This window comes from Helianthus annuus, chromosome 9, assembly GCF_002127325.2.
Source record: "Helianthus annuus cultivar XRQ/B chromosome 9, HanXRQr2.0-SUNRISE, whole genome shotgun sequence".
NCBI lineage: Eukaryota > Viridiplantae > Streptophyta > Magnoliopsida > Asterales > Asteraceae > Helianthus > Helianthus annuus.
In genome coordinates, this window is record NC_035441.2 from 167,268,536 (window position 1) to 167,280,863 (window position 12,328).

Sequence of the window (12,328 nt, forward strand, 5' to 3'; positions counted from 1 at the left end):
AATTCACGCAGTGACGCACTGATCTTCCTGCTACAATCCATCTTCTTCGTCGATTCAGTATCAATCCATTCATTACACAGTGAGTTAACTCAGATTCAGCATAGTTAATATTTGTTCTTGTCGATCAGATAATTATTTGTATATTTGTAGTTAATTTTTGTTAACTCAGATTCAACATTGTTAATTTTTGTTAACTGAGATTCAGTATAGTTAACTCAGATTCAGCATAGTTAACTCAGATTCCGCATAGTTAATTTTTGTTCTTGTCGATTAGATAATTATTTGTATATTTGTATATTTGCAGTTAATTTTTGTTAGCTCAGATTCAGCATAGTTAATTTTTGTTAACTTAGATTCAGCATAGTTTGTTCTTAACGTTGTTAGATTGTATATTTTTCTGTGTAGGTGCTTGGTTTAATTTAAGTCTAAATTTGTTCGGTTTGCGATTAGAATTGAGATTTGTATTTGAAATGTATTTGATACTTCATATGTACGTACCATCTTTAACTCGAAATATAGCTCGGAATGCTACATGTGTCCGATCAAGCTATGCAGGAAAAGTGCATATCGTTTTTTTATTTTTTATATTTTTTTCAGTTTTTTTCGTTTTTTTTTTATTTTTTAATAACTTTTTTCATTTTTTATAATTTTTTTCAGTTTTTATTATTATTGATTTATTCTCAACCCATTCTGACCCAAACCCATCCTGACCCGAACTCATCCTGACCCGAACTCATCCTGACCCAAACCCATCCTGACCTTCTTTTTTCTTTTACCCATCTTAACCCAAACCCATTCTAACCCAAACCCATCCTAACCCAACAACCAATCCAACCCAACCCATCCATTTTGCCACCTCTACTCTAATGCAATAAAACGTGATAAAAAGATACCTATTGGTATAGGTCTTTATAACCACCAAAAGTAAAAGTGGTTGGCAATTCATAAATGAAAATTAAGATATTGATGTTGATATTGATATAACGCTAATGAATTTAAGATATTGATGTTGATATTAATATAAAACTAATGAATTAATCAATAATACACACCTCGGTATTAATCTATTATACACACATATATACCTCACCACCAGTATAGAATACTAAATTATACACATAAAAAGGTTAAGGCATTCAAAGTGTAATTCTATTTTTAATTATATGTTTTATTTTTTTGATAATATTTAATTTTATTTTTCTTCTTATAACTTGCTTATGATAATGTTTTTTAAAAAAAACTAACCTCGCAACTATCTCTATTTTTTCAACGTCGCAATATAAATATTATTGACAATGGATATTGTGTCGTTATTTTAACACACTGAAATCGACGATATATGGTAATTTTTATAGTTAAGAATTTGTTTATTTTAAATAATACTTTATTATAATTTAATTTGATATTTTTATTATAACTTGCTTCCCATTTTTTTCAACATTGTAATGTCGGTCATTCCTCTAGGTCATGGTTAGCAGGGAGTGACCATATGCTTTGGAGAATTATTATTATTAATATTAGGGTTATCAGATTTTATCACCTCCAACTATTGGCTATTGGCCGCTGCTACCCTCAACTATCACTTTAACGCCCGTCACCTTCAACTTAACACTTAGTGTGTTCTGTCACCACATCGTTAATCACTAACTTTTGATCTTGTTACTGCACTTTTTGGGGTATCATGGGGGTGGCGGGCGTCAAAGTGATAGTTGGGGGTGGCAGCGGCCAGTGGCCAATAGTTAAGGGTGATAAAATCCAATTATCATTATTTTACCAGAGCTGGTCCTGAGAATTCATGTACCATGTTCGAGCTCGAAAAACGTGCCCTTAGGCCTTAACGAAATTGGGTATTGGGCTTACTAAAGGTTTAAATCTAATTCCAATGGGCTAATAACTAATCTAAACCATAAAAATAGTTTTGTAAGTGGGCCTATGTTGGTGTTTGTATGGGTATACCCTATTAATTTATTTAATTTTTACATATATATATATCGGAGTTTTTAAAAAAATAATGTGCCCTGGTGGTCCTCCCTGCCCACCTTCAGTTTCGGCCATGATTTTACCTTTCTTTTGCATTAATAACTGATTTACATTATTTGCAAATATTAATTAAAAAATGTTAATCTAACGAGTGGACGCTAACCCGCAGGTTGCGGAAGGATGTTGATTATAAATATAAATGTGTTTACTATCAATATATGAGATACGGAAATTCTTAGGTTTATGCAATTATGCTTTATCACCAGCCTGCAACACCACGCGAAACAATTTACTTTCAAAAAGCAGAAAGTGTTTTGAAAAATCGTCTAACTTTGCTGGCATAAATTTGAACCAGACAATTTTTGACCCACACCAAAAGATGTTACATTTTGGAAGTAGTATAAATGTAAAATTATTTGTAGCCAATGTTTTTTGGACCCACATGTTTTAAGCTTAAATGTAAAATTAAAAACTGACTCTTATAATCAATTCTCATCGTCTGAAGTTGGTGTCTTTCTGAATCAGTAGTGCTTTGTTACAATTTAGTACCAATTATTCTTTTGAAATTGATTGCGCAAAACAGGGGTTTATCTGAAATGGTGATACAACGGTTTCAAATTGATCAATATTGCCTAAGAAAGATATACGGGGATGATAAGATTGGGTGAGTGGGATGTAGCAGAATGATTTAATCGAACCAACGCATCCCTTCTCCTAAAATTAAACAAAGGTGTCCACATGAACCAATGCATTTGGCACACTAATAAACGGTATAAAATCAAAGGGTTAGACCCTTTCAAAGGGGTTTTATGTTGCCTATATATTCTATATATTTAACGTAAACCCTAACAACATTATGATGTGATAAACGAAAGATTACCGGTGAACGTAATATTGCGAGGAATAGATATGGCATGGTGATGAAACAACGGGATTTGAGACTTTGTTGCAGTTAAGGCGAGAATGCTGACACCCGATCTCGTAATATAACAAACCGCGGCAGAAACATCGGGGTGTCACGTTACATGAAATTGTTTCATAACACATGGTACATAAGGTTTTTTTTTATTGAATTAATGATTTACATTGTTTTGAAACAAATCAAACAAATACAATCAATTGTCTTTCAAGTTTTAAGGTAAGCTAAGGCCCGAGTCCATCCTATGTGTAGCTGGCGTTAACGATCATCACATAATAGTACCTGAAACATATGTTAAAATAAAACGTCAGCATAAAAATGCCGGTGAGTAACATAGGTTTTGTGATTAGGATTCACCGCTTTGGATAATAAAAGAAAAAGATTAAACGATTTCGAAAATAGCCATGAATCCTTGATAAAAATTTGGTATCTAAAATACTTTTCTTTTTTATGAAAAGGATTTGTAGTATATGCAAAATATACTTTGGTTTTGGAATAATAGAACTGATAGTATATCAAAATATACTTTGGTTTTGAATAATAGAATTGGTAGTATATCAAAATATACTTTGGTTTTGGAATAACAGAAATGATAGTATATCAAAATATACTTTGGTTTATAAATAATAGAATTGGTAGTATATCAAAATATACTTTGGTTTATGAATAACAAAATTGGTAGTATATCGAAATATACTTTGATTTATGAATAAGAGAATTGATAGTATATCAAAATATACTTTGATTTATGAACAATAATGCTTATAGTATACAAGAAGTATTACTTTGGTTTATGAAATCAATAAAAGATAAATCTTATGGCTTAATTGGAAAACTTTGTATAAACACATTGTGGTCGTTTGGTAATACATTCAAACCTTATTCGCTGGCGTTATAAATTTACCACGAAGATAAATCTATTTGGGGTAAACTTGGTTTCTGACATTCCCTAATCAAACTTCCAAACAAACCTAGGAAGCGGGAATGGGGTGTCAAGTCCTATAGCGGTATATCATACTACCAATCAGCTTGATCATTGTTAATAAATGTATTTAGACATGAATACAAATACGCCCTAACAAGAGTCTTACAAATTTTGAAAATCATTATTTAAGCCATAGGTAACAGTTTCAAATCATTAAAGGATTAAAGTACTATGTATATAGTTTCTGAATTATAAAAATAATGATAGGCACATATGAATCACCCCAAAACATTTAAAAAACGTAAAAGAGGGGAACTATGTACTCACTTGGGATTGCGTATGTGTTCTTGATCAATGGAATAAACAAAGCTCAAGTGCGTCCTAATGTGTCGGATAACTATGTTAGTGTGTCGAGAATTTAATCGGAGGATTCGAATAGAATGAAGTCCTAAAACCAAACGAGTGTTGGGACTCATATGATATGGTTCAACAAACTTAACATTCTGATTTGGAAAGGATCCTAAGTACTTTTGACCCGTTATGACTCGTTAAGGTAGTTTACGCTACTTTAACGGGTTATAAGCGTAATTATATGATCGGGTGGTCAAATATGTCATATAATGAGTCTTATATGCCAAAACAAGTTTCATTATGTTATAACATCAGGTTAGATGTCAAAACTTTGGTTACATATGCTTAAAACCAATTTATGCGCAAATATGGCGTTTTGGTCATTTTAGAGTACATAATAATCGACTCATCATATAACTAACCATACCTTATGACCATAAGGTATAACCTCAGAGGGTTATTCCATATATAACTATGGTCATAAAAATGCGCTTGGTTGAATCCTAAGATCGACCAAACGGGTCGGATTCGAAAGTCAAATCGGTGGTCAAACCGCTCGACTTACGACCCAAATAAAAGCACTAAACTAGAAGTGATGAGTTAGATATGTTGAAACATGTCTAATTAAGTTATAAAACTGATTTGGTATCAAAACTTGGAGTTCTAATACCCGAAAATAGTTTCGTCGCAAAATGCACTTATGCGCATCTTTGACTAAAACTTTGACTCGTCACTTCGCCTAGTAAACGTGGTAATCAGAAGGTGCAATCGCGTGGGATTATAACCTTCGTGATTACGATCACGTTGCAAAGTTCAATTGAACTTTGACTTGACCAAATATGGTCAGAACCGAAAGTCAAATAGGAAGTCAAATTGTTTGACTTTTGGCTCCAAAATGCCAAAATAATGAAAGAACTAGGAACAGTGCTTACTTGTGTTGAAGAACACTATAAGAACTCAGAGTAGGAGGCTTCCAATGACTGGAAACAAGCTCCAATATTGTGGGAGAAGGAAATGAGAAATGAGCAAGTTTGGATGAAGAAATCACTTGCTATTTATAGCATTCTTGAGTGCATAAGATCAATCCATGTGTCCTTGAGGTGTCGTGATCTTAGGAGGGTGTTAACACATGTCAATTGGAGGCTAATTGATTTAAAAATCGCGACTTGGGGAGCAAGAGATGAAACAAGAAGGTGACAACAAATCTGCCGTGCTGGGCACCCCTTACACACCGTACAGGGTGTGTGCATACGGTCCGCAAGCAGGTCCTTGGGGCCAAGTTTTTCTTTTTGGTAGATTTGGCCCCTGGACTTGTATTGTCGCGTTTTGTCACTTTTAGACCCTTTTAACCTAATATTTACGTTATATAAAGGTGTTAAGATATATATAACTTGGATTTTGTCCGAAAATGTCGTGGATGTCGGTTCGTTCGATCGTAAGGTTATGCGTTTCGCAAGTAAAGTATAAAACTTTATCGAACACGAAAATGGTCGAATTTGTGCAGCGATTAAAATTATGCATTCTCGCAAATAAAATACAAGATTTTATTGAATACAAAAATGTTCGGATTTGTACACATGGTCCGTATGTTGGGGGTTTGGGTAGACTTTTGCAGTTTATCAGAAATGGTCCTTGGACATGTATAAACGTGTTTTTGTCATACCTAACCCTTCAAAACTTATATCTAAGTTATGTAAAGGGTATTTAGGGTATGTGTAGCTTATGTCCTTCTCCCGGTGTGTACGTCACGTTAAACTGATTACGTTTATGTATCAGTTAACGAGTCACTTCCAAAAGAAAAAGTTTTTGAAAGTTCGGAATTTTCCACAAGGGTTACAGGTCAATCTTTGGTTGTTGCAATTATCAAAAGGATTTACTCGATCATAAAAATCATTTTCGAACTACCCTTAAGGGTCATTTGCCCGGTTTGCAAATTAGAGGGCATTTTGGTCAACTTTAGTCCTTTCTACGACGGATGACTTTTACAAGCATATTTTGACCAGGTGAGCACCTTTAATCAATATTCTAACTAAAAATCATTATGTTCCTAAGAACATAATATCTACTATTTAAATCATTAAATATACTTTACTTTAGGTAACCCAGTGTCCGCCCATGACATGTTTAACTCTCGTCGGACCTTAAGTACTTATTGAAAGTTTGACCCATTACACATACCTGGCTCGAGTCATAACATTGACCTGTTTATTTTATTACCTTGCATTATTAATTGCTATTTTAATAGCAACGCAACCATACGCTATTTCCTGTAAACACAAAACTCAACTAGTGACCATTAGTTATTATTGTCAAATGGTGACGACATCATCATTTGACCCGTTTGTCCTAAACGACCATTTTATCTTTATGTGATGGTATTTATTTACCATCTCAACATTTAGTCCATTTCGGTTTGCACCATATGATCATATTACTAATAGTCGTTTCTTAATTCGTTCAACCCATTATGGCTTACGTTATAGGGTGTCTTTTTCAAAACTCAATATTTATTTGTCAACTCGTGACCGAATTTACCATTTTACCCTTTTTCCCATTATGGTTTACACCATAAAGTGACTTTTTAAAAACTCCTTGTTTATTCTTCATTACATGACTAAATTACTGTTTTACCCTTTTTACCTTCAAATATGGTTTATTATCATTTTCACTTGTTCCAACCCGTATCGGTTCGTGTCGAGACGTCAAATTTCTAAATCTCATTCCGAATACCAAATCGCTTAATCTTAGTCCAACTTATAAATAGATGTACTATTTTAAAGATATAAGCTTCACTTACATAATAGTTCTATTGTAGAAGGTGTAAGTTTTACTTACCTTGCATCCATTTGAGCTTGCTCGCGTCTTTGACCTGTTTGACCCATTCTTTTCCAAGCTCACACCTAGCTTGTCAAGTGTCAAACTATCATATAACATCAACAAGATGGTTAGATTGGTCATTCTAGTTCATGGCCTTCACACCTTATGAACCCTATACGACTTTTCTTATTCAATTCTATCATAGGTCGGTTTGACTTTTAAAAAGTCAAACCACCAACTGACACATACGAATGCACTAACAAGTTCACAAAACTCATTTAGGCACATTATCAAACACTTAGTGAGCATCATCTTTTAGGCTACCATATCGGCTAACATGTCATCCATTTCATACATCAAGTAATCATAAATTAGCATGTAATTTCAGTTATTATAAGCACATACACACTTTGACCATCATAATCATGGGTTCAACTCTTATGTCAAGACCCACTTCTAATCACTTATAAACACTTAACAAATCTCTAATTTGTTCAAGTAGTTCACTCATACGAGTTAGTATGATGTTTATAAATAGCAATACAATATCAATTTCGTCAAATCATCAAAACCCATTTGATTAACTACTCAATCAATCATCCATGTATATCATGTGCTAAATATTTCACATAATCTATAACTATGATAGTCAAGAATACTTCCACTATCTTCAAAACACATAAATTCCATGACTAAATTGCCAAATCACCTCTTTAGAAATTTCTCTTAACTAGAGAACTCCACAAATGAACAAATTTCAACATACCTTATTTAGAGATGGCGCAGTATGTGCTAAATCTTCAAACATGCATCGAAACCTCTTTGATTTTCGTTTTGATTGCATTATTTTGTGTTGATGAGCAAGAACAAGGGCTTGCCCTTGTTTGCTTCTCCTAGTCGCTACACGCACCCACACCCCTTGTGTGTGTGTTTTGTTTAGATTTTTGTTTTTAATAATTAAACTTTCCAGTTATCCCACTTTGGTCTCTCATGTTTGGTTAGTTATTAAGTAGGCCACAATCTACTTAGTTCCAACTATATGTCCTTTTATTAACTATGTTAAACATTCCTAGTTAACTTAGTGGGTTCGGGGAGGTTATAACCCGTTTTATTTTAAGTCCCGTTAACTCGGGGCTCTTGTAAACTTTATTTTTTTTTTCAAAAGCATTCGTTCACCTTTTATTTAACATTAGGTTTATTTATTTAAATCCTAATATTTACCGGGTTAATTTTTTTCCACTAGCGGTATTTTACCCACTCTTTCCCAGTTAATTTAGTTTAATTAACAAACCCGTTTTTGGGGTGTTGCATCTTCCATCAACAGTGGCAGATGGCGAGTGGGTGTTGATAGTCGGATCGGTGTTGCACTGTTGTGGTAGTGGTGGCCCTGGGAATTTGGTGCTGATGGCGTTGGCTGTCGGCCGATGGTGGTGACTGTTTTGTGTGGCTGTGATGACTAGATGATTCTTTTGGTTGGAATAGAATTTCATTGGCCGTTCAACCATATAACAATAAAGATTTACCTTTTTAAATTTCAAGTCTCATCTTCCTTTTTTCCGATACAACTTTTCTTTTGTTGTAGAAAGTAAATAAATAATACTTTTATACTGAGTATGTGATAGTTTAAACCTGTGGGTTTATATGTCAAGAAACTATTAATAATGAAATGCAAGTACACAAACTTCTTCATGAATCATGAGAGAGTTTGAGGTTGAACACAACAAAATATAGTTATGTATTTTAGATTTTAGTTAAAAAACACAGTTACTTTCAAGATTCACCATAAGATTCACCATACTTGAATCTTTCAGATTTTTAAAATTCCATTTTTGTATTAGTCTACGTTTGCAAGTTAAAACGTTGCAAAGCATGTGCATGACTCAACGCTTTTACATATTCTTTTGTTTGGTTTACCGGTATGGTAACGCGCAGGTCTTAAACACTCGTATTTATTGTTTAGTAACTTCCTCATCTAGGGTTTGACCAATACGTGAACTAATCCGTATAAATTATTTTATATTTATTGTCGAATTTATAGATATTTAAATCAAAATATTTGGATTCTATTATCGTTGAATTACTTATATACTCTTAAAAAAGAAGGTCAGTGGCTGCCACATCACAACCACCGTCTTCTTTTATGGATTAGGATCAAATACAAAGGCTCCTAATTGTAAGAAGGGTACAAAGGCTCCTAAAAAACCTCACTACAAAAAAAAAAAAAAAAAAAAAACCCTAAACATCCACCACCACCCAAAAACCCAACCCCCCCCCCCCCCCCCGCAAAAAAAAATTGCTAGGGGAGGGGGGTGTGGGTGGGGAGTTTAGATTTTTGGGTGGTGGTGGGGTGGAATGGGGGTGTAGGAATGGCAATGGGCCGAGCTTGGGCCGGGTATTAGTAATCCCAGGCCCGTACCCGGTTGTAATTCTTTGGCCCATACCCGGCCCGTTACCTGTCGGGTATTTTTCGGGTAATTACCCGTCGGGTATCGGGTATCCCGTTAATTTCTTAAAAATACATATTAGGACAAATATGCATTTTTTACTTTGATGTTTATATAATTTACTATTTTAATGACTATAATAAATGAAAATATGACTAATAACTTACATATCATAATCAGACCACATATACTAAACTAAATTAAAACGATTACTTAATTAAATAATTGTATCAGGACCACCTATTTGCATAAAACATCCACATAATAAAGGGTGATAACTTCCATATCCAATATACATGCTTAAAAATAAGTTATATGTTAACTAAACACTTGCCAAATAAATAGCTACATATGACTATAGAGGAGGTAATAAGTACATTTACTAAGTTTATATATATGGAAATCTATAATTCGGGTATTATTCGGGTAAATGGGCCGGGTATCGGGCGGGTATCACTAAATCCCATACCCGTACCCATACCCGAATTTTTTCTATTTTTAAGCCCGTACCCGACCCATACCCATTGGGCTTCGGGTATACCCGGCCCGTATGTTTTGGGTTTCGGGTATACCCATCGGGCTTGGGCTTTTTTGCCATCCCTATGGGGGTGGGTATTTAGGTTTTGGGTGGTAGTGTAGTGGGTTTAGGTTATTAGACACTTATCACTCTATAAATCTTTGTTACACTTTTTACAATTAGAAGTCTTTGTATAATAACATAACCCTTTCTTTTATATATAAAAATGTTGGGCGTTACACAAATCAAATCTCTAATTTGGTCCACTGGTTAGTTGTGACAATTGTAAACCAAAGTTTAGAGGTTCGACCCCCTTTTCACACTTTATCATCGCAAATCTATTCATTTGCCATTTCCTTCTTTCTTTTACTATTCTTTCCTTTTTTACTATTGTTACAACTAACCCTTTAACTTACCTAAAATATATTTTTTCATTTTAATCCAAAACATTAACAGAAGCTTCTTTACGTATGGATAAGCACCACAAGGAATCAAGGATCATCTATCCTATCTAAAAAATGAAGAACTTGGGTTGCCACGTGACACCCTTGACAATCCAACATTTTGAAGGGAATCAATTACAAAATATCTTATTTTTTTTAATAAAAAACTGAAATAATTTCCTATTTTAACTCCTAATAATCTTCACATTCCTAGAAGTCAAAATAAAATAGAACTACAACTCCGATTAAGTTGCAATCTCCTTTGTTATTGATTCAGACTTCAAATTTAAATTGATTTCTATCAAGATTTGTGTTCAATCCCACCACATGGATGTTTTTGTAAAAATCGATGTTATCACTAATATGTGTATTTCTTGCTTTGCCTTCGAATAATTGATCAATCAGGTTTGTTTTTTGCTAATCATTTTAGATAAACGTGTTGATTTTGATAATCGAATTCATTTTTGGGTTAATTTCTGACCCAACTCCAAAACCCCATCTCGATTTCTTTGTTCATCTCCATATTTATATGTTTATATGGTATGATGACTTTATAATCGTTTCCACATATTACTTTTGTGTAAAAAAGAAAATATTGATACAGTGTTTGTGATTAAATTAAATGTTGGTGTCAATGTAATTAGTTCAAGTGGAAGCTAACAATTTAGTAGTAAGAAATTGGGAATTGATGCAGTTAGGCATTCTGCACAAGATGTATATCAAAAGCTTCTTCCTTATAATATCGGATTCATTCCAAAAGAGTTTGCTGTAAGTTTCACTTATACTCTATCACATTTTTTTCCATCTATTGTTTGTCTTTTTTTCTAATTTTTTTCTGGACTTTGGTGATGAACCATTGGCTTATGAATCAATCATCCACAAGAATTGATAAACATTATTAAAGTATTAAAAGATTTTTGTATGACTGTTTATTTTCACTATTATGCAAGTATCTAAAATAAGTTTTTATCATTTAAAGGTTTAAAATTAAAATAAAATATTATTTGTTTTGCTTTTAATCATTATCTATATAGGCTTTATACCGGTACTTGATTCATAAACCAAGTTGGGTGTTCGTGTAGGGTTGAGGATGGCTTTATCTATGATGGACACCATCAAAAAAAAAAAAAAACAATGAATGAGATGACAAATGTAAGAAATTTGATTTTAAATATTAATTTTTCTTTACTATTTGCTCTAATCATTTAAGATTTTATTTGAATTATGTTTAGGTTTGTTGATCTAAGTGTATGTTCAAGCTCACAATGCAACTTGGGGATCAATGGAAAGAAGATCATGTGATCGTTATTAACGATCAATCTTTATGCATGTTTGTTGATTTATATTTTTTGTTTGTATGTTTTAAGGGGGAAAATAAATCGATTTTCGGATGCAAGGTTATGAGATTCCTCAAGAATGGTTAGGCTGATTCGGTTGGAAGAAAATGGAATTGATTTAATCTTATGTGCAAATGAAACTAACTCATAATCTACACAATCGATGATAAGGTGTTCTTTATAGAACCCATGTAATATATGAGTCAATAACTTATGTTATATATAATTAAACGTTTAAGGGTTTTTATGAATCATTTATAGGTTTGGAAATTGTAATTGTAATTTTTGTTATTTATTACCTAAATTAATATCTAATTTCATTTATATAGACCGTTTATTTATATACCTATTACTTATATATTTTTCATTTTTCAACCCGTGTAATACACGGGTTACTAACCTTGTGACTTACATATAGGTTGGTCCATATTTGATTTTTTACAATTAACTAGAGAAAAAATGTCCGGATAGTCTTTGTGGTTTGCCCTTTTTTCACCTTTAGTCGCTAACTTTCTAAAATTACAGCTATAGTCCCCACCTTTTGCGATTTCGTTCCCGGATAGTCCCTAGCATGGATGGGGTTAATTTTCTCAGT

General features: G+C 33.2%; 1 long non-coding RNA gene across 1 annotated transcript; it reads left to right on the top strand.

Annotated features, from left to right (window-relative positions):
• Positions 1-10,629: 10,629 nt before the first annotated feature.
• LOC110874905 lies at positions 10,630-11,943 on the top strand. Its single transcript, XR_002556322.2, has 3 exons — positions 10,630-11,164; positions 11,479-11,548; positions 11,629-11,943. It is a non-coding gene; the product is annotated as an uncharacterized LOC110874905 (long non-coding RNA).
• The last annotated feature ends 385 nt before the right edge of the window (positions 11,944-12,328 follow it).